The sequence below is a fragment of the Sarcophilus harrisii genome, chromosome 3, assembly GCF_902635505.1.
Source record: "Sarcophilus harrisii chromosome 3, mSarHar1.11, whole genome shotgun sequence".
Lineage (NCBI taxonomy): Eukaryota > Metazoa > Chordata > Mammalia > Dasyuromorphia > Dasyuridae > Sarcophilus > Sarcophilus harrisii.
The window spans coordinates 565,372,912-565,399,740 of NC_045428.1; the positions used below are offsets into that span (position 1 = coordinate 565,372,912).

General features: G+C 40.6%; 1 protein-coding gene across 1 annotated transcript in view; it reads right to left on the bottom strand.

The window, feature by feature from the left end:
• The window catches only part of IGSF21 (immunoglobin superfamily member 21), a 383,587-nt gene that overhangs the window by 107,519 nt on the left and 249,239 nt on the right, over nucleotides 1-26,829 (bottom strand). The gene's annotated exons all lie outside the window — the stretch shown is intronic.

Below are 26,829 nucleotides of genomic sequence, written 5' to 3' on the forward strand. Positions count from 1 at the left end.
TCCGGTTCTGCTCTTCCTCTCCCCTCACCGCCACCTCCTTTATCATTAGTGCAATCTCTCCCCAGGGAAGCTGCAGGTTATTTACGGGGCCCGAGCTCCCCTGGCCATGACTCTCCCCCTGCCCAGGCCAACTTCATTTATTCAACAACTCCCCGGGCAGCTGCAGTCGCTGAAACTCTTCCAAAAGCCCCGGACTATTTGGCTTCAGGGCAAGGAGACCCCAGCCTAGTGGGTCAGAAAGAACCGCGGACTGGGAGCCAGAGAATCTGGTTCAGACCTTGGCTTGGTTATTTTTTCTACTTATTTGTCTTGAACATAGCATTTACTTGCTCAGGGCCTCAGTTTTTCTATCCAGAGAATGGAAGACTTGTAGCAGACCATTTCTCAAGTCTGTTGAGGAATAAATTCCCTGGGTCTACAAGTATCTGGCCTGGAGGGATGTCCTTGTGACCCTCCACGAACTCACTATCTGGGTATGATGATCAGCTTTCCAGTGACGGGAGAGACTGAATGGAGCCACACAGTTCTTGTACTTAGTGGCAAATTCGGAGATGGCCAGGAGACATGCTTAATAAAACCCTTTTGAGGATAGCAGCTAAAGCACTCGCTCTTCCCTGTCAGGGTTATAGGCCTGGCCCTGGTGTCTCTCTCATCTCCCATTTCTGTCCTCGATAGGTGGGGAACAGTCATATATTCATTTTCAGAGTCTCTACAATATATTAGTGACAAATCACCTGCCTGTTGGTAGGCTTGAGTATTGTCACTGGAAAATAAGGGGGTTTGATAAAATATAAGATCTCTTCAAGTTCTGACCTTCTGGGTTCTAAGGGCCCTCCCAGCTCTGACCTCCCGGGTTCTAAGAGCCCTCCCAGCTCTGACCTTCTGGGTTCTAAGAGCCCTCCCAGCTCTGACCTTCTGGGTTCTAAGGGCCCTCCCAGCTTTGAACTTGCATGTTACAATGAAGTATCAAGGAGACTATTTGTGCTTCCCCCCCTAGAACTTTGGGAATTGGACCTTTGGTGGAGAATCTGAACCTAGAAACCTTTCCCAGTGGTGCCATTAGTGGATGGAGCTGTCCTAAGGTAGATCCTGATTTCCCCTCTATCTTCCTTGATATCAAATGGCATAGACTTGGGCATGAGACCTGTACCATAACGATGATGATGAAGATGATAAATTATCCATTACAAGACAGTTCCACTGTTTAATGGCACCTTAAAGCTTCCAAAGCACTTTATCCCAACAGTCCTCTGGGGAACACCGTGGAAATAAAATTGTCACTCCCAGTTTTCAGATGCCAAAACTGAGCCTCAGAGAAATCAAGTGATGGCGCAGGGAGGAAGTAGTTAGAGTTAGGAGCTGAATAATAATAGCTCATTTTAAAGTTCCCCAAGTGCTTTGCATGCATTATTTCATTCTCTTTTCATAGCCACCATGGAAGGTAGGTGCTATTGTATCCCCATCTTACAAAATGAAGAAATTGAGACTGAGAGATGTGAGAGGAGTGACTTGCCCAGTCTTACAGCTAGTGAAGAGCTGAGGCAGTTTCTGAACTCAGGCCGTCCTAATTCCAAGTCCAGCACTATCCACTAAGTCAAACTAGCTCCTGAGTCTAGACAGACTTACTATAACAGGGAGTCTTTCCCTTCACTGACCTGTCCGATTTTCTCCAAGTTGGACTAGATAAATAAAATGCTAATTTTCATTTCCACAGGGCCCTCTTGCCTTTCCTCACCATAACCCTGGAAGGTAAGAAATACCACCCCCCTCCCAAATATACCCATTTTACAGATGAGGAACTCAAGATCAAGAAATTGCCAGTGGTCACACCAATAATGAGTAGTCATTGATGTTAAGATTTGAAACCGAATGGAATGACTCCAAGCCTAGAACTATTTTCATCATTTTGTAGAAACTAAACCCAGATGTAGACAATGAGCGGCATTTAGATGGCACAATGGACAAAGTATCTGCATATGAATCAGGAAGTCCTGAGTTCAAATCTTACCTTAGATGCTTCCTATCTGTATAACCCTGTGTATTTCTTAACCTGTCTCAGTCTTAGTTTCTTCATCTGTAAAATGGGAATAAATAATAACCAAACTTACCCCCTAGGGTTGTTGTGAATATCAAGTAATATAACATCTATATGGTGACTTGCAAACCTTAGTACACAATTGTGCTTGATATTATTATTAAATTGAATGAAAATGTCTGAGTTCCTCATCTGTAAAATGGAGTCACATTGGAAAAGCAGTCCAGTATTTTTGCAAAGAAAATCCCCCAAAAGGAGCCAGGGAGAATAGGTCATGTCTGTAGGACTGAACATCACTTAGCTTTGGGATTTAATGCAGCCTCAGTTTCCCCATTTGTGAAGTGAGAATGATAATAGCACCTGCCTCCTCGGGTTGTTGTGAAGTTCAAATGATATAGCACTCAGAAGGAGGGAACAGGCTCTAAAAGGTGTTAATTGATTTTCCCAAGGTCACACAACTCATAAGTGTCTCTTCTGAGCAAGTCAGGCAATCTGCTCAATTATCTCACGTATGTCAATGCTGGTCAGGAGTTTCCTTTGCAATTTAATGTCAAAATTGAACTCAAGGTACCACTGTGAGCACCTGTTCCTCCCCTTTTAGTAGTGAGAGTAAATTTGAGGAAGCACAGTCTAACGCCAAGGATCTATAGTGCCCTCCTGCTAGGGAGACCTGATGATGCTTGGATAGTGGGATCCAGGGCCCGTTGACTGGAGGCTATGAGATAAGAAAGTTGAGTTTCTGAATCAAATAGTGGCAGGAGTTTTGAGTATTCTGTTCTCCTGCCTGAAACACACTCAGAGAATCCCAGAATCTTATCTGTGCAAAAAATGTCTTCTACAACAGTCCTGAGTAATGGTTTTCTAGTCTTCTCCTCTGGTGGGGCTACCATTTGGGGCTTTGAAACCTCTTCATACCTTGACCCTATTCTTACCCTTTCAGTCTTCTTCCTTCACACTTCCCTCTATGTATTCTTCACTCCAGTAATACTACTTCTTTGCTGTTGTTTGAACAAGACACTGTCTCACTATACCATCTTTTTTCTTTCTTTCTTTCTTTCTTTCTTTCTTTCTTTCTTTCTTTCTTTCTTTCTTTCTTTCTTTCTTCCTTTCTTTCTCTTTCTTTTCCTTTCTTCCTTCTTTCCTTCCCTCTTTCCCTCAATTCTTCCTAAACTTTCCCTTCTTTCTTCTCCTCTTTTTCTTTCTTTTTTCTTCCCTCCCCTTCTCTCTTCTTTCCCTTCCTTCTTTCCTCCCTCCCTTCTTCCCTCTATTCCTTCCTTCCCTCTTTCCTTCCTTACTTTTTATTTCTTCTTTCTCTCCTTTTTCCTTCCTTCCTTCCTTCCTTCCTTCCTTCCTTCCTTCCTTCCTTCCTCCTTCCTTCCTTCCTTCCTTCCTTCCTTCCTTCCTTCCTTCCTTCCTTTCTTCCCTCTTTCCCTCACTCCTTCCTATCTTTTTCCTCCCTCCCTTCCTCTCTCCCTTCTTCCTTCCTTCCTCCCTCCCTTCCTTCTTTCCTCCCTCCTACTCTCTCTTTCTTCCCTCTTGTTCTCTCTCTTGTCTTTCTCGGTCTCCCTCTCTTTAAGTAACTTGCCCAGGATTACACAGCTACTAAGTATCTAAGGCTGCATTAGAACTAAGGTCTTTCTGACTCCCGGGCTGGTGCTCTGTGCACTATGGCGCCACCTAGCTGCTTCTTACCCTTCTCTTTCATTGGTTGTCCCTCCTGAATCCTCTCCCTCCTCCTCATCACTGTGGGCTTTCCTGACTTCTTTAAAGTTCTGGCTCAAGTTCCACCTTCTTGAAAGAGCTTTTTTCTCTCTTCTTAGTCTTTGTGCCTCACCATGGAAAGTATTTTGCACACCATTTATCTTGTACATATCTCATTGGTATTTTGTCAATCTCCTCTATGAGACCATGAGTTCCTTAAGACCAGAGACTTTCTTTTGCCTTTCATCGCATCTTCAGCCCTTAGTGTAGTGTCTGGCACCCAGTAAGCCCCTGATAAATGCTTGATGACATGACAGTTAGAATTTGAGTTCAGCTAGCCCCTCTATTACCTTTTCACCATAGTTGCAATTAATCACTCCCTCTTCAAACTTGTCTAGAACACTTTGGATTTTTCCTTCTCAGAGCTTTGTAACCTGAGGTCCATGAACTTTGATGGAGAAAACCCCACATCTTTATTTTCACTAGCCTATAACTGGAATCATATCCTTCAATTATTTCAAAGCCTTCTTCTGTGAAAGGATCCATAGGCTTCCTCAGATTGTGAAAGGGGTCCGTGTCCCCAAGATTGAAAGCCTTTGATGCAGATGATGTTCCTTGAAGGCAGAGAATCTGTCTTCTCTCAGCAGGCACCACAATGTATAGCGTCTGAGGACTCATTTTTCTAAGTTCAAATCTGACCTCAGACATTGTAGCTGTACGATCCTGGGCAAGTCAATTAACAAGGTTTCCTCATCTGTAAAATGATCTGGAAAAGGAAATGGCAAAATGCTCCAGTATCTTTGCCAGGAAAATTACATAGTATTCACAAGGAGTCAGATATGACTGAAACAGCTGAACAAGAACACCATCTTCAGGAGTCAAGGTAAACCTGAGGGTACATGAGTCGGGGACCATGGGGGAATAGAGTGTTTTGGAATGCCCAGTAGCAGATGGTGATCTATACAGCAAGTGTGTGGGGTGAAAGTCAGGAGAAAGCTGGAATGAGGTAACCACGAAAAGACTTAGATCCACGCAGACCCCAGTAGGAAGGAGGTGAACAGAGTGATGGAAATGCTGGCTGTACTAGCAATGGTCTTTGTGAATCTACCACAGATACAGGGATTTTACTAAGTGATGCTATAAGTTTGCAGGGACTAGGAACGGAAGCTTCACAAGGGAAATGGAACTCTCAGGGATTGGTTTTCCCATTTGCTTTGCTAAGGGATCATCTATAAACCCTTTTTTTATTTCTTACTGCCATAAATTGACCTATTCTATGTTCAATTCCTACTTTCCCAGGAGGGACTTTCCCAGTTACTTTGATAAGAGATCAGATTTGAATCTTTTTTTGTGTGTTTTACTACCTTAAACCAACCCATTCTGTATTTAATGTCTCTGTTGACTTAAGTGCTTACAGAGGAGCTGAGAACTCTTTGAGAGATATGAGCTATATGTTGGGGAAGATTTCAGGGGAAGAATATGGGTCAGAATAAGAATCACTGACATTATTATTAGAAAGAAACCATCAAGATGGAGTCCTGTTCATTGTATCAAGGTGTGATAAGTGAATTATTTTTGTATCCCCAGAGCCTGGTACACAGATTGAAGGATCACAAAATGTTAGAGAAGGGACTTTAGAGATTATTTCAAGCATCTCCCCTCCCATTTTACAAAAGAGGAAACTGAGACAACATAGGGAAAGCAACTTGTCCCAATAGCAAAGTCACGACTAACTCAAAATCCTACATTCTTTCCACCATACTTCATCTCTCCCCGCTCACTCAGGATGGGGGCGGAGGGTGGAATGGAGTGTATACATAGTATGAGCAAGAGATAATGGTAATAGGGGACCCAAGACCCTCCAGCTTTACCCTGGTTAGATTTCTGAATCAAGGTTCCCTCTGGATCCCCACGGTGGTTCCTACTTCTTTCTGGTAGAGAGAATAAATGGCGGATTGTTGTTATTTGTCCTTCATTCTCCAAGAGGACCATGACATCAGGGAGGGGATGCCATGACATGCAAGTGAACTGGATTTACATGGGAAAGGACCGTGCAAGGTCACCTGCCTCACTTTCCCCTGCAGAGCCATCTGGGCCCAGTGGCAAGATACAGATCAGGATGACTGGAGATGGCCTTGGATGCAATGGGAGATTTTGGGCTTTTTAAAGCTAAAGTCTCAGTTTGACTGAGGCAACACTCATTCAGTGATTAAGACTAAGTAGCAATTGAAGCAAAGAATCTCCTCTTTCATCTAGTCCAAAAAAAATCTGAATGAATGAATAAAGAAATAAACAAATGAATGAATGAATGAATCCAGGAGGGGAAAATCCTCAGGGTTTCAGGGCAAAGCAGAAAGGACTGGTATTTACATTCATTCTGAGTCTATCAGGACCCAAACAGTGATCAAATGGGGCTTGGCATAGGACCTATTGGTGGCCACTGGCGGAAAGTGTCAAGGAGAAGCTGAGAATGGGGACGGGAGTTTTGGGGAGAAAAAAGGAAAGAATCATTTCTGAAAGGCTCTTTCTTTCTCCAGAGTTCTCACACCAGTTGAGAGCCAAACTGTAGCTCCCTTCACATAACTTGGGGAAACACGGTTATGTTAATGCCAGGAATCAGTGGCATGAGACAGCAGAGTTCGATCCCACTATGGCACCTCCTGGTTCCTCCACATTCACCGAGACATTAGCAAGCTGCTCCAGCCAGGCTCTGCTGGTACCCAGATTGCTCCCAGCCTGAATAATACATATCTGACACGCCTCATTCAGTACTGCTCCCCTTTCTCATGGAGATGGGAGATCCCAGCCTGGAAGAGACCTCCTGGAGTGATCTGGGCCGTCTCCTTGCCTTGCCACCAGACCCAAGCCAAAATTCAGTCAGTGCCTGTTTAAATCTGCTTAGAAGTGATTGTGTGCCTTCCTGAGAAGGCTGGTGAGAATGGGAGGAAATAGCATTGGTGTGAGCTTGGCTAACGCTGGAACTTTCTCTTCTGAGTTCAGAGGATCCCTGGAGTCAGAACTTCAAGGAATGCCCCATTTTACAGGGGACAAAACCAAGGCCAGATAAATCCCATAGCTAGTGAATAAAAAATGGCTCCAGGCTTTCATTCACATTCTTTGACATGGGATGTTGGGGAGATCCCTGTAAAAGAGGACATAAGCTGTTGGTCCTACTAAGTCATGTTCTGCTTATCCTAGAACAGATCTCCCTGACACTTGCGAGAAGAATGGGAAATAAAAGCAGTTTCAAACTCAAGATTTGGGCATCTGGGAATCACTGGAATGGGAAAAATCAAGTCAACAAACATTTATTAACCACTAATTTTATATCAGGCACCATGTTACTAGGGAAACAAAAAGAAAGAAAAACACATCCTACAGGTATTCATTCCCCACTCACCCCTGCCAAAATCCCTTCTTAAACTAATTCCTGATCCCTCTTTGGTGGTTCTTTTATGACCACTGTGGACAGAAGCCCCAGTCGGTCAGGTTATGGAAGGAGAGAAGGAAATAAGCATGTATTCATCATCTACCATTTCCCAGGTGCTGTGCTAAATGCTTTTACAAATATTATCTTATGTGATCCTCATAACAACCCTGGGAGCAGGGGGCAATGTAAGTGCTATTATTATCTTCATTTTATAGTTGAGGAAACTGAGGCAGACAGAAACTAAGATCATTTAAGTTACCTTGTCTGAAGCCAGATTTGAACTTAGGGATGTTTGATACAGGCCCGTGTTCTATCAATTGAGAACCTCAACTAACTGCCTCTATTGGTTTATATAAACTAAAATGGATTAATGTAACAGAAATGCAAAGTAACATACCAGGGTCCAAATAATCAACCAAACAAATACATGATCCTATTTTAAAAGAAAGAATCACAAAATAGTTATGAAGTAGCACAGTAGAAAGGGGGACAGAACAGTAGTACAATGGATAGAGCATTGGGCTCAGAATGAGAAAGACATCCTCATGAGTTCAAACCCGGCCTCAGATACTTAGTAGCCTCAGTTTCCTCATCTGTAAAACTAAGGGGTACAAACTGATGATTTTAAGATCTCTTCCCTCAATTCTCTGTCCTGGTCTAAGAACGAAAAGATATAGCTAAATGAGCAGTTCAGGAGGAAAGAATCTGGAAATCTTGACTCAGAAGCTCCATAGGAGTCACTAGAGAAATATGGCAGCCCCAAACTCAAAGTCTCCCTTTGTATTGAGGGAGGAAGAGTGTGAAGGATTGGGAGGTGATAGTCCTATATCCAGGTCAGATCACACTTGGACCATTGGGGCCAGTTCTGGATGTCACATCCCTTTCTCAATGGAGCTGTCCAGCTATGGCCAATTCCTAGTGCAGCCACAAGCAGAGATAAAAGACAAAATTTTGAGTCATGATCTAAACAGGAAACACAAGGGAGAAGAGCCAGGAAAGAAGTTACACCAGGTTATCACTAAGGCAAGGGCTGGATTTTTGCCAGGATTTAATCTGTGCATGTGGGATTAGTCCAGATGCTGAGATCAGGGACTCAGTTTGTGAGCAGGATCCTCCCAGAGTTCCTTCAGTAACCCATGGGGGAGGAAAGGGAAAAGAAACCTGGGAAAGGGCCGAGCCAGGAGACTGATAAGACACAACTGCCTCTCATTCTCCTTGTATCATAATCAGCCTCTCACATGAAGAGATCCATTCTACAGGTCTGAGTTAGCCCTCCAGCAGCCACTGGCAGATGGCTCCCGTATCACAATCTCTATCAGTCTTAAATACCTGTAATTCTTGGTTATTTCCCCTTACTCCAAGCCTAAGCGCATCTCCTTGTAATGTCTACTCATTGTTTCTAATGCTGGTCTCTGGGATCCATTTCCCTTCTACAAAAATGTTCTTTGAATTCTTGAAGGCAGCCATCGCTTCTCCCTCCCTCAAGTCTTCTCCTCTCAAGGCTAGACATTCCCAGTTTCAGTTTTGGTTGCCTTTCTCTGGACATGCTCCTCATTACTTGAGGGCAAGAGGGATGAGGCAGGAGGGGAGTAGGAATGGGTTTAAATTCTATAGTCATGCTGAATAGTTCAGAGGAGGTTCCCGAGGCAGAAATTAAAAGAAAAAAAAATAAATAGCACAACAAGAAGGACAGGACCAGATAAATAGCCTGTCAAGCAAAGAAATATGTAATCAATTAGTGGAGCTCCTCAAACCTCTTCAAACAATAATTAATTCCATCATGAGAACTCAAAATGGCTAAATTGCTAAACACCAGCAATGGAGTAAGAGGATAAGCTATTGAGTTGGAGCATGGAGATTGGGGTTCAGATCCCAACTGCAATATTTACTAGCTAGGTGACCTTAACCTCTGCCTCAGTTTCTTCAAATGTAAAATGGGGATAATAATTCTTAAATTGCCTTCATCTTATGATTGTTACAAAGAAGTCCTCTGTGAATGCAAAAAAGCTAAGGAACACTGAATTATCGCCAAACCTTGTTATCAATGATGTGGGAGAGGTACTCCTGCTTCTATGAAGCAGATTGATATCTATGAAGATAATTTTTTGACTTCTATGAAGTCCCAGAAAGGCATTTTACCACAGGTAGCCTGGTGGTGGGCAAAATATAGTGAGTGGCAAGAATTTCCACTCAGGTCTTTAGATTCTGGCTCTAAATCTAGGGTCCTAAAGCTTATTGTAAACAGAGAACCATCAGTGGTATGGCTTCAGGAGATACCTTTGGTGTTGAATGGTGGTGGAGTTGATGTGGTCAATTAATGTCTTTCTCAAGAGTCATGTCTTGGGTCAGCTGGGTCTCTCAGTAAGTAGAACACTGGTTCTGGAGTCAGCAGGATATGAGTTTAAATTCGATCTTAGACACTTGGCAGTTACTAGCTGTGTGACTAGTCAAATCATTTAACCTTAACTGCCTTGCAAAAGATAATTTTGATATTGCTCTTGCTTTTACCATTATTATAAAGCTTTTAAATTCTTTTATAACCTTTTATAACCTATTTTTAGTCTTCCGATTCCTTATTGCCTTTCATTTATTCTTCATTCCACCAACCTTCTTGCTGTAGTTTGAATAAGATGCTTCCTCTTCCTAAAGTATGTTTTTTCAATGGCTGTCACTCCTGCTTGCAATGCTCTGCCTTTCTGGCTTTTCCACATCTCAGGGAAAGTTCCACCATCTGCACAATGGTTTTCCTGTGTTTTCTTTGACCTAAACATCTTCTTTTTGATGCTATCAGCAATTTATCTTGTTTATATCTTGCATCTAGGTTTTTTTTTTGCATGTTGTTTTTCCTGAGACACTTAATACATGTTTGTTGACTTGTTGTTGGTTATGTTGAGTGATCTCAATGAAGTCAAGTTTTTTTCCTTTGAACTCACTTTCTTTTTCAATGAAATGAAGAAATTGAACAAGATGCTCTTTAAAGTCCCTTTCCAATCTAACTTTAATTCATTCAAAATCCAATGCAATTCATTTCATTTCAATTTAACATCGCTTTTTCAGGTGAGCGCTACATTCCAAGGACCATATTAGGCACTAGTGATACATGAACAAAAATGCAAAAGTCTGGGCCTTAGGGAGCTTATGTCTTATTGGGGAGGAGAGGATAGGACATGTATATATTTAAGTAAATACAAAAACATATGAAAAATAAATGCAAAATTACTTTGTGTGTCTGGGGGGGGTCATCAGCAATTAGGGGAATCAGGAAAAAGTTTCATGACATGAGCCTTGGAAAGAGCAATAGGAGTTTCTAGAGGTAGAGAGAGGAAAGATTATTTCAAGGCTTACAAACGTTCTGTGGAAGGGTATAAAGGCAGGGGATAGAAAATCAAGCATATTCAGTGATTAGCAAATAGGTCAATTTATCTGGAAGATAAAGTATATAGAGGGATTAATGAGTAATCAGCCTGGGATGATAAGTTGATGTCAGGCTGGGTCTCTTTCAGAGCTAATATTTTGTGTTTTATATTTTATGTTCTAATGTCCAATCCAGACTAGACACACTATTATCGAAGGTCTCTCTCATCAGCAACAGAATATGCTCTCAGGTTCATTTTGGTTCTGACGTTCTGTGAGCCCAAGATACTCTTGATTGCCACTGAACCAACATGGCGTCGACCTTGGGCCCCTGCCAGGGAGCTTCCTCTGCCCCCTCCTTTGTTCTAGTGCAGTTATCCCCCCTGGACCTCCTCTGGTCACTGTAAATCCTAGCTAACATCTATACCCCAGATGACACAATTACCTTCTGAAGTGAAACGTATTCCCCTGAAACCTGGAGACTTTATTAGCTGGTGCTAATATATTAAAAGGACAATGTGAATCACCCAGAGCAAAATTCTAATTTGAAGAACTATCATGGAAGCAAATACTTTGTTCCAAACTGTTTACTAAATTAAGTCTTTCCTAGACATTTTAGCCTTCTCTTTTTTTAATACTGGCAATAAAGTAACTGCATAATTAGTAATAAAACTGACACCTCTGTTACTGATTTTTTACTTAGAAGTAAATGGAGAACATTTATATATATATTTTTTCTAACACCGTTTGTTTTTTGACTGCAGATTTATAAATTATTTGCTATATCACATGGTATAAGGTGGTGTGTTGGAGAAGAAAGGGCAAGGAGGTAGAGGCTGGAGTCCTGGTCCTGACATGTACTAGCTATGTCATGTTTGAATCTCATACTTCTCATTTGTAAATTGGGGAAATGAGATGAAATCAATCTTAAAATTCCTTTGAGCTTTATTATTTTGTTTTAAAGGTCTTTTAAGCTGTGATATTTTGTGTCCTAAGGCCCTCCCAGCTCTGACATCCTGTGTTCTATGGTCCCTCCAAGGTTCTGACATTCCCTGTTCTGAGGCCCCTCCCAGCTCTGATGTTATATCTAAAGCAGTGGTCCCTGCAAACCACATGTTGATTTAGAAAACCACAAGTTAATATTATCTGTTTTATTTTGTTTTTATTTATTTATTTTAAAAGATTTCCTAATTATTTTTAATTTGTAATCCTCTCTCCCTCCCTTCCTTCCTCCTTCCCTCTGTCTCTCCCTCCCTCTATATCTTCTTCCCTCTCTCCCTTCCTCCCTCCCTCCTCCCTCCCTTCCTTCTTTCCTTCCTTCCTTCCTTCCTTCCTTCCTTCCTTCCTTCCTTCCTTCCTTCCTTCCTTCCTTCCTTCCTTCCTTCTTCCTTTCCCTCCTCCCTTCTTTCTTTTCTCCCTCCCTCCATTCCTCTTTCCTTCCTTCCTTCTTTGCTTCCCTCCCTCCATTCCTCCCTTCCTCCCTTCTTCTATTCCTCCTCCCTCCCTCCCTCCTTCTGTTTCTCCTTCCTTCCCTCCTTCCTTCCCTCCTTCCTTCCTTCCTTCCTTCCTTCCCTTCCTTCCTCCCTCCCTCCCTCCCTCCCTCCCTCCTTCCTTCCTTCCTTCCTTCCTTCCTTCCTTCCTTCTTCCTTCCTTCCTTCCTTCCTTCCTTCCTTCCTTCCTTCTTTCCTTCCTTCCTTCCCTCCCCCTTCTTCTCTTTCTTCTTTTCTCCCCCTTTCTCTCCCTCCCTCCCTCCCTCCCTCCCTTCTCATTGTCCCAGTTGATAAAATCAGGATGGTGAACTAGGTACCATTTAAGGCTCCTCTCAGCTGCAGATCTCTGATCTTTATAGAGACAGGACCCAGCACAACCCAGGGGGTAGTTGCCTTTGGGGAGAGAGCTAGCAGGTATTAGGTTCCAGAGGACAGCAAGCAGCTGGATGATGTGGTTACCTCCCCTGGGGAGATCTGACCTTCAGCAGGACAGCAGAGGCCATGTGCCCTGGATTCACCTCAGCATAGTCCCAGAGAGCTCACTTTGCCCAGAGCAAAGACTGGAGAAGTAGGTTCTCAATGTACAGGATTAATGTTCTTACCCACAATTCTTTGTAAGACTGTCCTCTCAAGACCCAATCAAGGAGAATGGGGAGGGGACAATGGGTACTGATTAGGAGTCTCTGACCACAGCTTAAAATAGGGAAACAAGGGAGCCCTAATTAGTTATTAAAGGCTCTTGGCAGGGGCCTGTTACGCATGGCTTGTCGCTGAGGCATCTGGGCTCATAAGAAAAGGAAGATGGGGAAGACTCCCAGAGGAAGAGAAGGATGGCCAGAGGAGCAGGGAAAGGAGGCCTCTGGAGAAGAAAGGAAAAAGATAGCGAGAGAAAGCAGGGACTCTGCCCCTTTATGCACCCAGAGTCTTTGGCCACAGTGTGGGAAATCTATGGAGTTGTATCAGAATGTTTTGAAGTGTATAAATTAAAATACATAAAATTACAAAGGAAATAAATTCTATTGAAATACAGTTATCAATTAAAAATTAAGTTCACAAACCCTAGGTTAAGAACCTCTGATCCAGTATTATGAAGAACGTAAAATATTGTTCAATCCCCTCTTAATAGATGATAAGGCTCCTGAGGAAAAGAGGAATCCATACAAATCAAAGTTAAGTTACTCTATTTGTGCTGTTTTGTAAAATTCCCCCAATGCTGAGCACAAGATATGGCACATGGATGCTATTCAACATCAGGGCTGGGATATAGAATAGTGCTCTTGAAGTATGTGTGTGTGTGTGTGGAATGGAAAGGGAAGGGGAGAGATCTGGATTCAAATCTGGTGTTGGATACTTAGTAATGTGACCTTGTGTTTTAGTTTCCTTATCTGCAAAATGAATTGGCTTCAATGGCATCTAAGATTCTGTTCTATTCTAAACCTATGAACCTGTGAAAATGGCAAAAACCCAAGTTTTTCTCTGTCCTTTTCTCTTTCTCTGTCTCTGCCTGTCTCTTTCCTTTCTGTCTGTCTCTTTCCTTTCTGTCTCTGCACTGTCTCTCCTCTCTCTCTCTCTTTTTTTCTCTCTCTTTCTGTTTCCTTCTTTCTCCTTCTCTCTGTCACTATGTCTCTCCCTTCTATTTCTTTTCCCGTGCCTCTGTCTGTCTGTTTCTTCTTCTCTTTCTCTCTCCTGATCTCTGTCTCTAGACAACACAAAATACAAAAACAAGGAAGTCTCAGACCTCAAAAAGTTAAATTCAAATGGAAGAAGACAAGACTTGAAGGGTAGCTGAAAGAGTGGGACAAGGAAAAGATATATGGAGATGATTTTGACCTGGTGGTGGAGGAGATTGACCCTTAATCATATGGTGATTAAGTGACCTACCCAGAACTTGAACCAGATCCTTACTTCAAATTCAGCATTCTTTCCATTGTACCACAGTGCCAATTAAAAAAAAAGCAGAAAGAAAGAAGAAAGGAAAGAGAGAAAAAAGGAGGAAAAGAAGAAAGGAAGAGACTAAGATGGGGAAGGAAATCAAAGAAAGGGGAAAGGAAAAAAGTTAGAATGTAAGAGGAAAGCAGGAGGGATGGGAAGAAGAATGGAATTTAGGAAAGAGAAAAGAAAGAATACAAGAGAAGGGAGGAAGGGTGGAGGAAAGGTAGAGAAGGAAGAATGTTAATGGAAGGGAGGGAAGAAGGATGGAGGAAAAGGAGAAGAAAAGGAATAGTACAAAGGAAGGAAAGAAAAGGGGAAGACTAAAAAAAGAGGTAGAGAAGGTAAAAGGGAAGATGAGGAAGAAAAGAAGGGAAGGAGAAAAGGCAAGAGGGGAGTAAGAAAGATAAGAAGATCAGAAAATATGGAAGAAGAGGAAAGAAGGAAACAAATATTATTTACTACTTTCCACTCTTTAAGTCATTCTCACTCTGGCCTTTAGGTCCCACATTTATAAAATGAAAAGAGTTAAAAGGTCCTTTCCATCTTCAAATCTGTAATCCTAAAAAAAATAGAAATGAAGGGGGAAAAGAATGAAGGCAGGAGAAATAAATAGAAATGAAGAAATAGGAATATGAGGAGGAAAAAGAAAAGGAAGATGAATACAGTAAAGAATGGGATAAAGTGGCAATGACCCTTGAGGAAGACAGCATGAGAGGGAAGGCAGGAAAAGGAGGATGGGCAAGTCCAAAAGAGAAGGAAAAAATGAAGAAGACAAATAAAGGGTTGAAACCCAAAGGATGCTGAAGAGGGAAAGAGGGAAGGCTGGCAGCAGCAAATGAAGGACAAACCAAGATGTACATTAGGTTAAGCATATCTCTTCCTAGTCCTTGGCAAAGTAAATGAAATTGATGCCATTGGCAGTAAGTAGATGGGACGATTTTGTTTCGGTTCAACAGCACGTGGGCAATTAGATGATTCACTGAGCCAGCCTTGGTCTTGAGTTGGAGCCAGGGGTGGGGTGGGGTGGGGTGGGAATGGCAAGCCAGCCGGGCACAATGCCCAGGATGGGGAGGTGCCTATTTTTAAACTTTGGGGTTTATACTGGAGCCTTTTTTCCTGGGAATATTTTGATGACTGTCCCCTTGCTTTGCGTGGGGGCGGCGTGGGGGCACCTAGCAGAGAGACATGACTGCGACTTGGGACCACAGGTTCCAGAGCTAGAAAGGGACCTTAATGAGCATCTAGATTAGGGGTTCTTCATCTTGTTTGTAACATGGTTCTTTCTTTAGCAGTCTGGTGGTATTTGCAGAATTCTATTTTTATATGTACAAAGGATTTTTAAGGAAAGCAAAGGCTAGTGAAAAATAAAGATGTAATTTTCTCCCATTCAAGTTCACGTACCCCTTGGGAATCCATGGACTCCAGGCTTGGAGTGCCTGCTAAAGACCAAACTTCCAGTTTTACTGAAGGGGTCCTCTCCCAGTCCGAGAACCAACTACTTTGCCCAAGGTCATACAAGTAGCATCACTGGTTCTCAGACGAGAGGATTCCTTCAGTCCTGGGTATACTGGCTGACAGATGATTCCCTTACTGACCAGTCTACTTATAGTAAAGCAGGAGAAAGGGAAAAGAGTAAGCATTTATTAAACACCTATTACATGCCAAGCACTGTAGGAAGCATTTTATAAATATTATCTCAATAATTCAGGCCTATTCCAATGCTCTTGTGATAAAGAGAGCCATCTACATCCAGAGAGAGGACTTTGGGAACTGAGGGTGGATTACAACATTTCATTCTTTTTGTGGTGGTTTGCTTGAATTTAATTTTCTTTCTCACTTTTTGATCTCATTTTTCTTGTGCAGCAAGATAATTGTATAAATGTGTATGCCTAAATTTTGAATTTAACATATTTTTTACCATGTTTAACATATATTGGATTACATGCCATCTAGGGTAGGGGGTAGGGGGAAGGTGAGGAAAAATTGAAATACAAGGTTTTTCAAGGATCAGTGTTGAAAAAATTACCCTTGAATATGTTTTGAAAATAGAAAAAAAATTCAATTAAAAAAATAAAATAAATATTATCTCATTTACAATAATCCCTAGAAGTGGATGCTATTATTACCCAATCCCATTTTACAGTTGAGGAAACTGAGGCAAATAGAAGTAATGAAGTGATTTGCACAGGGTTTGTAGAGGGCTGGAACTCTGGAGAAGTATACTTGAAAGAAGGATACTTACAACAAGGTGTTAACTCAGAGGAATTGATGAATCATGGTTCTCTAGTTCACATATACTCAGTATTTAGCAAGGCGATGTAATGGTTCTCTAGTTCACACATACTCAGTATGCTATAATGATGTAATTATAATAAGATATAGAAGGGCTGAGAGGACTGGAAATGAGACATTCCATTTCTGACCATCCTCCTGGTGGATCTCGAGCCTCCTACACTCCTCCACTAAAATCAAGGCTGGTCCTGAGGTCCTCCAGAAAGCTAGACTGACCATTACAAGGGTTAATTAAGGGTCTAAAGTCAGATTCGAACCCTAGCCTAGCAATCTGTGCCCTATCCATCTACCTCATACAGATTTGTACAATAATCAGAGTATTGTACTGAAAGTCAAGTGACCTGGATTTAACTATCAGCTCTTTCACCAAATGTGTTTTGGAAATCAGAACCTACAACTCTTTGATTTGTTTTCTGCGTGTTTTTGGATAAATCACTGCTTGTTGGTGACTCATTGTCTTCACTTATAAAAAGAAAAGTCTATGTTTGTGGATCTCACCAAAGAAGGAACTGACAGTAAAATTTTCAGTATGAGTCTTTGCACATCAGAAATGATCAAAAACTACAAATCAGGGCTTTATTTATTGTTTTGTTGGTGATCTAAACTTAAAGAATGTAATGGAGAAAATATTAATATTTAATTCAATTCAATATACATTTATTAAGCACTTATTATGTGCCAGGTACTGTGCTAAGAGCTGGGGATACAAAAAGAAAAAAAAAAGGGTTTCTGCCTGAACTGAAAGGGAAATCATTTAATTTAACCTTTTCATCTTACATGGGAGAACATGGAGACTTTTGGAGAGCACCCAGCTAGTACGAGAAAGAAGTGGGATTAGAACCCAGATCCCATGAATACAAATCCAATGCTTTTTCCAATGAATCAGCTGTTTTAAAGATATTAACTAAAGGGGCAGCTAAATGGTGTAGTGGATAGAGCATCAGTCCTGAATTTAAATCTGACTTCAGATACTACACTTATCAGTCATTTAACCCCAATTTCCTTGCAAAAAAAGATATTAACTAAACTGAATTCTATTAATTTCCAAAAAATCTTAATTAAGTGACTGCTGTGTGCAGAGTCTTGAGCACTAAGTTTCTGGTGGGGAGAGGGAATACAGTTTAGGTAAGACAAGGTCACTGCCCTTATGGATGGTACAGTTTGCTAAAGGGATGTCACCAATGAGATGCCAATCAATCCTGTTTAAAAATGTCATGAGTCTCTTGTTTGTGCTGTGTAGACTTGAATAGCCTAGAAACAGTAAGGTGAGTTGGTGGATAGAATGCTGGACATGAACTTGGGGAAACCTGAGTTCAAATCTTACCTCAGACACTTATTAGTTGTATCACCCTGAGCAAGTCACTTCTCTCTCAGGCTCAGTTTCTTCATCTGGACAAGGGAAATAATAGTAGAACCCACTTAAGAGGGTTATTATAAAGATGAAACAAGGTAATATTTATAAAGTATTTGACAAGCCCTGAAGTGCTTTATAAATATTATTATTAAATATATATTTGAAAAATACAAATCTACCAGAGTGGTGCAGATGGAGGGCTGAGGGAAAATGACCAGGAGGAATCAAGGAAGATTTTACTTATTAAACTCTTCCCATGTGAAGGACTCTGTGTTTGGTGGGTGCAAAGGAGAATAAAACACCCTCCTTTCTTGATCCCCTAGTTGTTACTACTTTTTACTTCAAACCATTTATTAGAATTTCATTAATTTATTTTATTGGATATTTATTATTTTATTAATTATGTATTAATCAGAAGACTATTTTATCTGCACAATAAAATATAAGTCCTTGAGAGCAGGTTATTTCATTTTAGTTTTTGTGTAATTGTGTGATTCAGTGTTAGAGGGCTGGTTTGAGAGTCAGCAGGATATGCTTCCCAGTTCCCCTCTGATGTGTACTAGCTCCATGACCCCAGGGAAATGTCTTTTTCCTCTCAGTGGCCAGGTTAGGAAGCTCTTACCCATCTACATTGACAGAGAAATTCTTCACTGGGAGTTCCCTAAACTCATGAAACCTATAGCATACAGTAGGTATTTAATAAATGCTTGAAAAAGGAATGATTCTCTGTTTTCATGGAGTTTATAATCTAATGAGGAGTGCTATTGTTGTTGTTTAGTCAATCATGTCCAACCCTTCCTGATCCCAATTTCTTGGCAAAAGATACTGATGATTTGCCTTTTTCCCCCCTCCAGCTCATTTTACAGATGAGCAAACCGAGGCAAACAGTGTTAAGCAAAAAACTTATGATTATTGAGTGTCTGGGGTCATTTTGAATTCAGGTCTTCCTGACTTCAAGTCCTGCTCTCTCTGATGCATATATAGCTGCCATGTGTGCCTCCTGGCATCCTAGGGGAACATGGCACACACAAATAATAATAATAATGCATTTGGTGATACGGGGTTGGTCCTTAAGGAAAGTGCCAGTCAAGGGCCAGCCCTGGACTGGACAGCAACCTCCAGGTTGTTCCAGGTGCCGCCTCCCACTCCAGCAAATGGCTTTTGCATAAGTCAGTCTTCTTATTTATGCTACCTTAGGAATAAAGCAGAATTGACCAAGGGGTGCTCTGATCAATTGTTCAGCCTTCAGCTGCCACAACTGGAATCGACCAGTTTTGTGAATTTGGCCAACGCTGGAGCCAATCAATTCTGTTAAAAAAAATGTCATGAGTCTCTTATTTGGCAAGACAAAAAAAAAAAACAACCACCAACAAACAATCGCTACCTGGCTGTTCCTCTGGTTGCCTCAGCCCTAACGTAGGTCCGATTCGAGAGCAACCCTGATTAACTGAGGACTGTGAGCTCAGGTGTAAGTTGTGTAGCTGTATCTGTCTCAGTCTTTGTGTGGGAGTTTCTGTGTGTGTGTGTCCGTGTGGGTTGTACGTACACAACAGGTCTGTTTGTTTGTGTTGGGTTTAATGCTGTTTAATTCATGGAGAGTTCCCCCAGAGAGAAGGAGGAGATTGGCAGGTGTCATTTAAAACCAGGGAATAGCTTATGAGCAAACAGCTGATGCTTCCAGTGGGATTTCTCCCTGGGGGAGGGATTCAGACTCATCTCTCCCACAGCCCTGACGGCAGAGCCGTGGTGGGTGAGAATGGTTATAACTAGAGAGGAAAGCACACTGGACCCAGAGTGAGAATTCACAATGGAGCCCTGCCATGTATCAGCTGCGTGCTGCTGGTCAAGGAGGCAGGATGAAGCAAGGGAATGAGCATGACCCTTCTGACTCATTAGTTGTGTGACCTTGGGCAAGATCATCTCACTTCCCCACGCCTAAGGATCATTCGTTGTAAAATGAGGGTGCTGGACAAGGCTTCTTCTGGCCCTAAATCCTAGGATTCTTCTCCACTCATGTTCATCCATCTGTAAAATGGACATGATATCCCATGCACTATTGCCCTCGCAGGGCTGTTAGGAGAAAAGCACTCTGGAAGCTGTAAAGAGCTACAGTAATGTGAGTGGATGTTAATAATTCAGAGCAAATGATAATTCTCACTGGGCTGGTAACAATGAGGAACGATCTCTTTTTCACTCTCTGAAGACAGGGTTTCCTAGATTGGACTAGCCATGTTTAACTTGCTTGAGAGAAAAAGAAAACAATCATTTAAAAACACTTTTGCAGCACCACGTACGTGTGAACAATGAACATAGTCCTTAAAGCATTTTTCCCCTAGGATCTGTTAGCTTACTTACTGCACCTACATGAACATTTCTTCAGAAGCCATTTCTCAGGTAAACATTTTACCCATTTATTGTCTTAGGACATGGGGACTCTGCCCTGTGGATGGTAGTCCCAGTCCCACAAAAGGAGGATTCTCATCCAATGCCTCTCACATCTCTAAGAACCATACTTACTGAATCAGTATGATTTCTCATGGGGATATTGAGGGAAAATGATTATAGGGAATTGCTGGTGAACTGAGTTTGGGGTGTCCATTGCCTGGGAAATGGCTGAATGTACAGTGATATGTGAATATCATAGAATAATATGCTCAAAGAAATTACAATTAATTTAAAAACTAATTATAACTAGCTTAAAAATTCAGAGAAACTTGAGAAGACTTGTACAAACTGATACAGAATAGCAAACCATTTACAAGACAAACACTATAATGTAAAAAAAAAACAAAATCAAAAGCCTTGAATTTATCAATGTTGTGTCCAACTGTGATTCCAGAGAACTGATGATAAAACATAACTCTTCCCTTCTAGTCGAGAGATGGAGAACTATGGGTATCAAATGAAGTATATGTTTTTAGACATAGTCAATATATTGATTAATTTTTACTTGATTATACTTCTTACAGAGGAAAAAGATGTTATCACCCCTTGCTTCCACTTCTTTCTTTTTCCTTACTCCTTTCTTATCATTCTTTAACTCTTTGCAACCTGGCTTTGCCATTCTGGTCATTCAATAGAAACGGTTCTCTCCAAAATTACCAGTGATCTCCTAAAGTTCTTATTCAATCTTCATTCTTTCTGACATCTATGTAATATATGATTCTGTTCAATACCTCCTCATGAAGGAGGATTTTTTCTACTGAGTTTTTGCTTTTTTCTCCTATTTCTCCTATCTGTCTAATCACAATCTTCTTTTCTGAATCATCATCCAAGTCCCCTAAGAATGGGTATTTTCAAAGCTTTATCTGGGACCCTTTCCCTCCCTCCCCTCTCTGCCTCTCTTTGTCTCTCTGTGTCTCTGTCTGCCTTTCTTCCCTCTCTGCCTCTTTGTCTCTCTCTTTCTGTCTCTGTCTCCTCACTTATATCTTTCTTGATGATTGCACCCGCTTCTATGGGTTTAATTATCATTTCTATGCAGATGACTCCAAAATTTATATGTTCAATCCCATTCTCTCTCCTAAATTCCTGGCTCACATCACCAATTGCTTGTTAGATATTTCAAAATGGATGTCTCACAGACAACTCGAAATCAACAAGTAAAAACCAGAACTTATGATCTCTCCCTTCATCCCCCACCAAATCCATCCTTCTTCTGAATTTACATACTTCTGTTTTGGATACCAGCAATCTTCTAATGTCTTAAGTTTGACAATATTTCAATGACATCCTTAACTACTGATTCTCTCTCTTCATGTTCCAATTCATCTGCCAAATAGCTGACAATGTGGTTTTTTTTCCATAAGCACAATTCTGATAGTGACATTTCCTAATTCAATAAACTTCAATGGTTCCCTAATGTCTCTAGGATAAAATATAATTCTTATTTTTGTTCTTTAAGATTCTTCCCAGGTTATATCCTTCCTAGATCTCTAGTCTTTATTGTACATGAGAAACCCATATCATATATGAAAAATACCTCCCAGATTTATTTATTTTTTGACTAGGTAAAAGAAATTGTTCTTTGTCTCATTTCTTACCTAGCTTTAATCATTGAATGGGTGTTGTCAGACAAATTGAGACCTGGAAAGGACCTAGCTTAAAAAAGCCAAGATTTCCCTTTCATCCAAGGCCATCTCCGATCCTCCTGACCTATATCTTGTCACTGGACCCAGATGGTTCTGGAGGAGAAAATGAGGCTGGTGACTTTGCACAGCCCTCCCTCACTTAAATCCAATTCACTTACAAGCCATGACATCAGGGACTCTTCCAGAACACCATGGTCTTTTGAGAACAAAGGATAATCAAGAGCAGCAGCAGTAGCAGCAACAGTCTTGTTATATTATCCTCTCCTCCTCCCACAATATAGCCTAGTCAGGTTGGCCATCTTGCTGTTCTTTAGACAGCATGCTCCATTTCCCATGTCTGGCTCTTTCTGTTGGCCGCTTCCCATGCTTGCAAAGCTCTTTCTCCTCACCTCCACCTCCTCATTTCTGTGACTTGCTTCAAGATTTAGCTCAAGTGCAACCTTTTGCATAAAGCTTTTCCTAATCTTCCTAACTACTAATCTCCATCTCTCTCTAAAACATCTTGTTCTTACTCTGTACTAATTCTGCATTTTCAGAATTCTATATAGAGGCAAGTTGATTGTAGAGATTTTCAGTTCAGGTGTTTTACCTGGAGTTTAGCACAGGGCTGACATAGAATAGGGCCACAAATGTTTATTGAGAGATCAATTCTATGGGTGGAAAAGAGTCACTAGTAAGTGACAGTGATAAGAACAGTTAGATGAAGCAGGACATAGAGCACTGGGCTTGGAGTCAGGAAGACCTGAGTTCAAATTCTTCATACACTTACACGACACCTGGATGAATAAATTCATCTCTTTCGCATTTCCTCAACTGTGGAATGGGGATAAAAGTACTTACCTTCATAGGATTGAGGATCAAATAAAATCATATCTATAGAGTATTTGGCAGAGCCTGGCACGTAGTAGAGGCTAGTCAGTGCCTTTTCTGCTCCTTTTTTGGGGAAAAGACACTAAAATAATTAAAAAGATAAAAACAGGAAAGAAGAGTAGTCTTATGGATGTAGAAATCAACCCTTGGTCAGTGAAACATTCAACTATCATTTCACAAATATTAAGTATGTTCCATGAGATGTGCTAGGAATACAAAGACTTTCCCTTAAGGAATTTACATTCTATGAAAAGAAGTAATATGAACATAGATAAATATATATAAAATGTATATTAATGTAAAATAATTTCCAGGTTGGGGTGACACTGGCAATTGGAGTTGGAGTCAGAAACTCTTCTTGAAAGAGGGAGCATTCTACTAGATCTGTATCCTAAAAAGATTTTTAAAAAGGGAAAAGGGCCATTTTGTATATAACAAAGAATGCCCATCTATTGGGGAATGACTGGAAAAATTGTTGTATGTGATTGTAATGGAATAATATTGTAAGAAATTTATAATTTTGTAAAAAATTGTAAAATTGTAAGAAATTCTAAGAAATGGTGAGAAGGATGACTTCAGAAAAATCTAGAAAAACTTACCTGAACTGATACAAAGTGAAGTGAGAAAAAGCAGGAGAACATTGTACATAGTGACAACATTATTATACAATAATCAACTGTGAATGTTTTGACCATTCTCAGCAAATCCAGGATATTCATGGTGAAAAATATTATCTACCTCCAGAGAAAGAACTGATAAAGTCTGAAGGCAAACCAAAGTATACTATTTTTTATTTTCTTTGTTTTTTGTGGGATTTTTTGATCTGTGTCTTCTTTTACAGCATGACTAATATGGAAATACATTTTGTATAATTGCACTTGTATAACCTATATCAAATTGTTTACCGTTTCAAAATATAAAATAAGTGTTAGAATTGTTTTTTAACACATAATTGGGGGAAATATTATTACACAAAAGGAAAAAGGTGACTCTTAATTGGAAACTTAAAGAAAACTAGATATTCACCAAGGTGAAAAATGAAAAAGGAACATATTCCAAGAATAGGTGACAAATCGGTAGGAAGCTGAGAAATAGAATGTTATGTATGGAGAGCAAGCAAATAGTTTAATTGAACTGCAACCTGGAATATGTGAGGGAGACTAATATTTAATAAACCTAGAAAGGTAGACAGCAAGGTATTAAATGCCCAGAAGAGTAGTTTATATTTAACCAAACTTCTTGAGCAGGGGAGTGATATGATTAGAATTTTGCTTTGGTAATATCATTTTGACACCTTTATGAAGGGCAGCTTGACTAGGGGAAAGGTGACGTAGGAAGATCAATAAAGAGGCTACTAAAATGAACCGTGTGAGGAGTAATGAGGACCTGAGCTAGAGCACACAGCCTTGTAAGTAGAGAGAAGAGAAGAAATGTGAGATATTGTGGAGACAAAAGTGGCTGAAGCTGGCCACTGGTTGGAATTTGAATGGTGAAGGGAGAAGGAAGAGTTGGGGAAAATTTTGAGGTTGTGAATCTGTGAGATTACAAAAATGGAAGTGCTTCCAACAGAAATGAGAAATCTAGAAGAGAAGTGGGTCCTTTGGGAAAAGATGATGAATTCTGCATTAAACACATCGAATTTGAGATGCTTATGGGATATCCAATTGGAAATGTCCAGTAGGCATAGTGATGTCAGACTGGAGCTCAGGAGAGAGATTAGGGCTGCATATGTAGATCTGGGAGTCACTGACATGGAAATGTTAGTCAAACCCATGGAACCTGAGGAAGTCACCAAGAAACAATTTGTAGAAAGAGAAAAGAAGAAGACTCAGGATCGAATCCCTCATATGTACAGTACTCAGGATAGTATACTCACATGTATGAGATGGAAAAGGGATAAAAAAAATTAAGGAGACAGAGAAGTAGTAGCCCGATGGTAGGCAAAGAACTAAGAAAGAACAATGTTGATAACAGAAAAGGAAGGCATGATAAACAGAATCTGATGCTGAAGAGAGATTTAAAAAAAAGAATGAGAACCAAGAGGTCAATGGATTTGGTAACTGGCTCCTTAGAAGGAGACAGGGAGAAATACAGGGGAAATTTAAGTGACAGATGAACAAAAGATAAATAAAATTTATTTGAAAAAAAATCCCAAAGATATTTTACACATAGAAAAAGCAATCTCAGATAAGGAAATGGTTTAGAAGTTCCTCACAATCCTGATAGGCTTCTGGGTACTCTACAGTTAATTAATATTCTTCACAAAATGTGGTATTCAGTCCTAATACCCTAGATATGATCTGATCAAGGCAAAATCCTCCTAGATTATCATTTCATTAATCTTGGATACTCTCTTAATGCAGCCTGGAATTGTCATAGGTTTCTTGGTTGTCATCACATTGTTAAAACATATAATGAGCTTGTGGTTCACTAAAACCTTTAGATCTTTTTCAGGTAATTTGCCTCTAACCATGCTTTCATCATCTTAAACACACATACGCACAATTATCTGTGTTCTTGTCATCTTACTATACTGTTTGCTCCATAAATGTCTTAAAATCTGGAATCTCAGTCTTGCCACAATGTTTTGAATCCTCTTTGTATTGTTTTTCATGTATCAGATTCAAGCTACCTCTCTCAGACTACTGTATCTGATGAGCTAGACCCCTACTTTTTGTCCCCAGAAAAGGCTGTCTTGGGGTCGAGGGGGATCCAGGATTCATGACATACCCACTCTCTCTTCTGATTCATGAGAATCCAGGAGGTCTGCTTGTATATATGAATCCTTCATCTAACCATCTGGCCCCTCCTCCCCAACAGCCCAGCTGTTCCTAAAAACATATGGCTGAGGGTGATGGCGGGTGTTTGTAGGATATAAAAATCAGGATTTCACTGAATACTGAATCCCCCTCCCTCCATCCCTCCCAATCAGCTTCATGTCCTGCCTGCTAGAAGTTGTTGTGAAGTCTCAAGTGACCTGCAGGTGGGAAAGGTGTTTTCCTCAGACTTGCAAATTGAGCCCAATGGATTATTTTAAAAAAGAAAAAGCCTCTCAGAGGAGACCAGCCTGACTCTGATGAGAGCATAAAAATAGAATTAACTTTGACCCATTCAACATGGTGCACAGGAAGTGCACTTGATGAAAAATCTGAAGACAAGTTCTGAGTCTGTTTCTTCCAACTTGGGTGACTTTGACCAAATTTCTTGACCTTGCTAGGTATCAGCTTCCTCAGCTATAACACGAGGGGGTGGATTAGATGTTCCCTGAGGTCCTTTTCAGGTCTGGATCCTACAATTTCTCAATCAATCAACACAGAAGTGTTGGGGCTAATAGGACTGGGGGCAGGCACTGTGTTCAGATGGAAGGGTAGATGATGCAGAAAGCAAAATTACAGGGTAAAGCCATGCAGATTCGCATCTATGAATTAGGAAGAAGATATATTTGGGTTTGAGTCACCTTTATTTCTTACTACTTGTATGACCCTGAGCAAATCACTTCACCCCAAAACTGTTTCTTCCCTATAAAATTTCTATTCTGCCCACCTCACAGCACAATTGGCAGGATGAAATTAGAAATGAAAATACGAAAAGCTACCTGAATCACAGAGCCTCAGAGCCTCAGAGCTGGAACAGATCTGTTAAACTAAAAGCCTAAAATTCTAAGGGTCAAGAAAAGGCTGATGGAGAGAAGGTCCTTTTGGTCAAGAGTTGCCTACCTGCAAACTCATTAGATAATGGGAATAACAATAGCCCTGTGAAATAGGCAGGGCAGAAATTGGGTGTTGGGAGGATCCATGGGCTAATATATGAAAGGGTGTTTTGTAAAGTGTAAAGCATTGTACCAAAGTAAGGTATTATTAAGGCATCATCATTATTCAACCCAGTAAACTGAAAAAGTAAACAAAGGAGGGTGGGGTAGGGGTGGGAAGCAGCCACTCTGCCCACCATATAACTGGCATTCTACCTATCTTCAGAGAGGATGGACCTCTGCCTTATCAGGAAATCAGAGGATTTTATGGAAAAAGCCAATCCATTCCTCCAAAAATTTAATAGAGTGGTGGGACATAAGTCAGGGAACCTCAATTTGTTAGTCATGTGAATCAGATCAAGTCATTTAATCGTTTGTTGATCTTAATTTCCTCCTTCTGTTGAATAGGATAATGATATTCTACTTCACAGAGTGAATATGAAGAAAATACTTTAAAAACATCGTGTCATCGAGTTGGAAGTTATTTTTATTAGTATTAACTATTTGTTATAGTTTTGCTATTTACTGGAGTTAG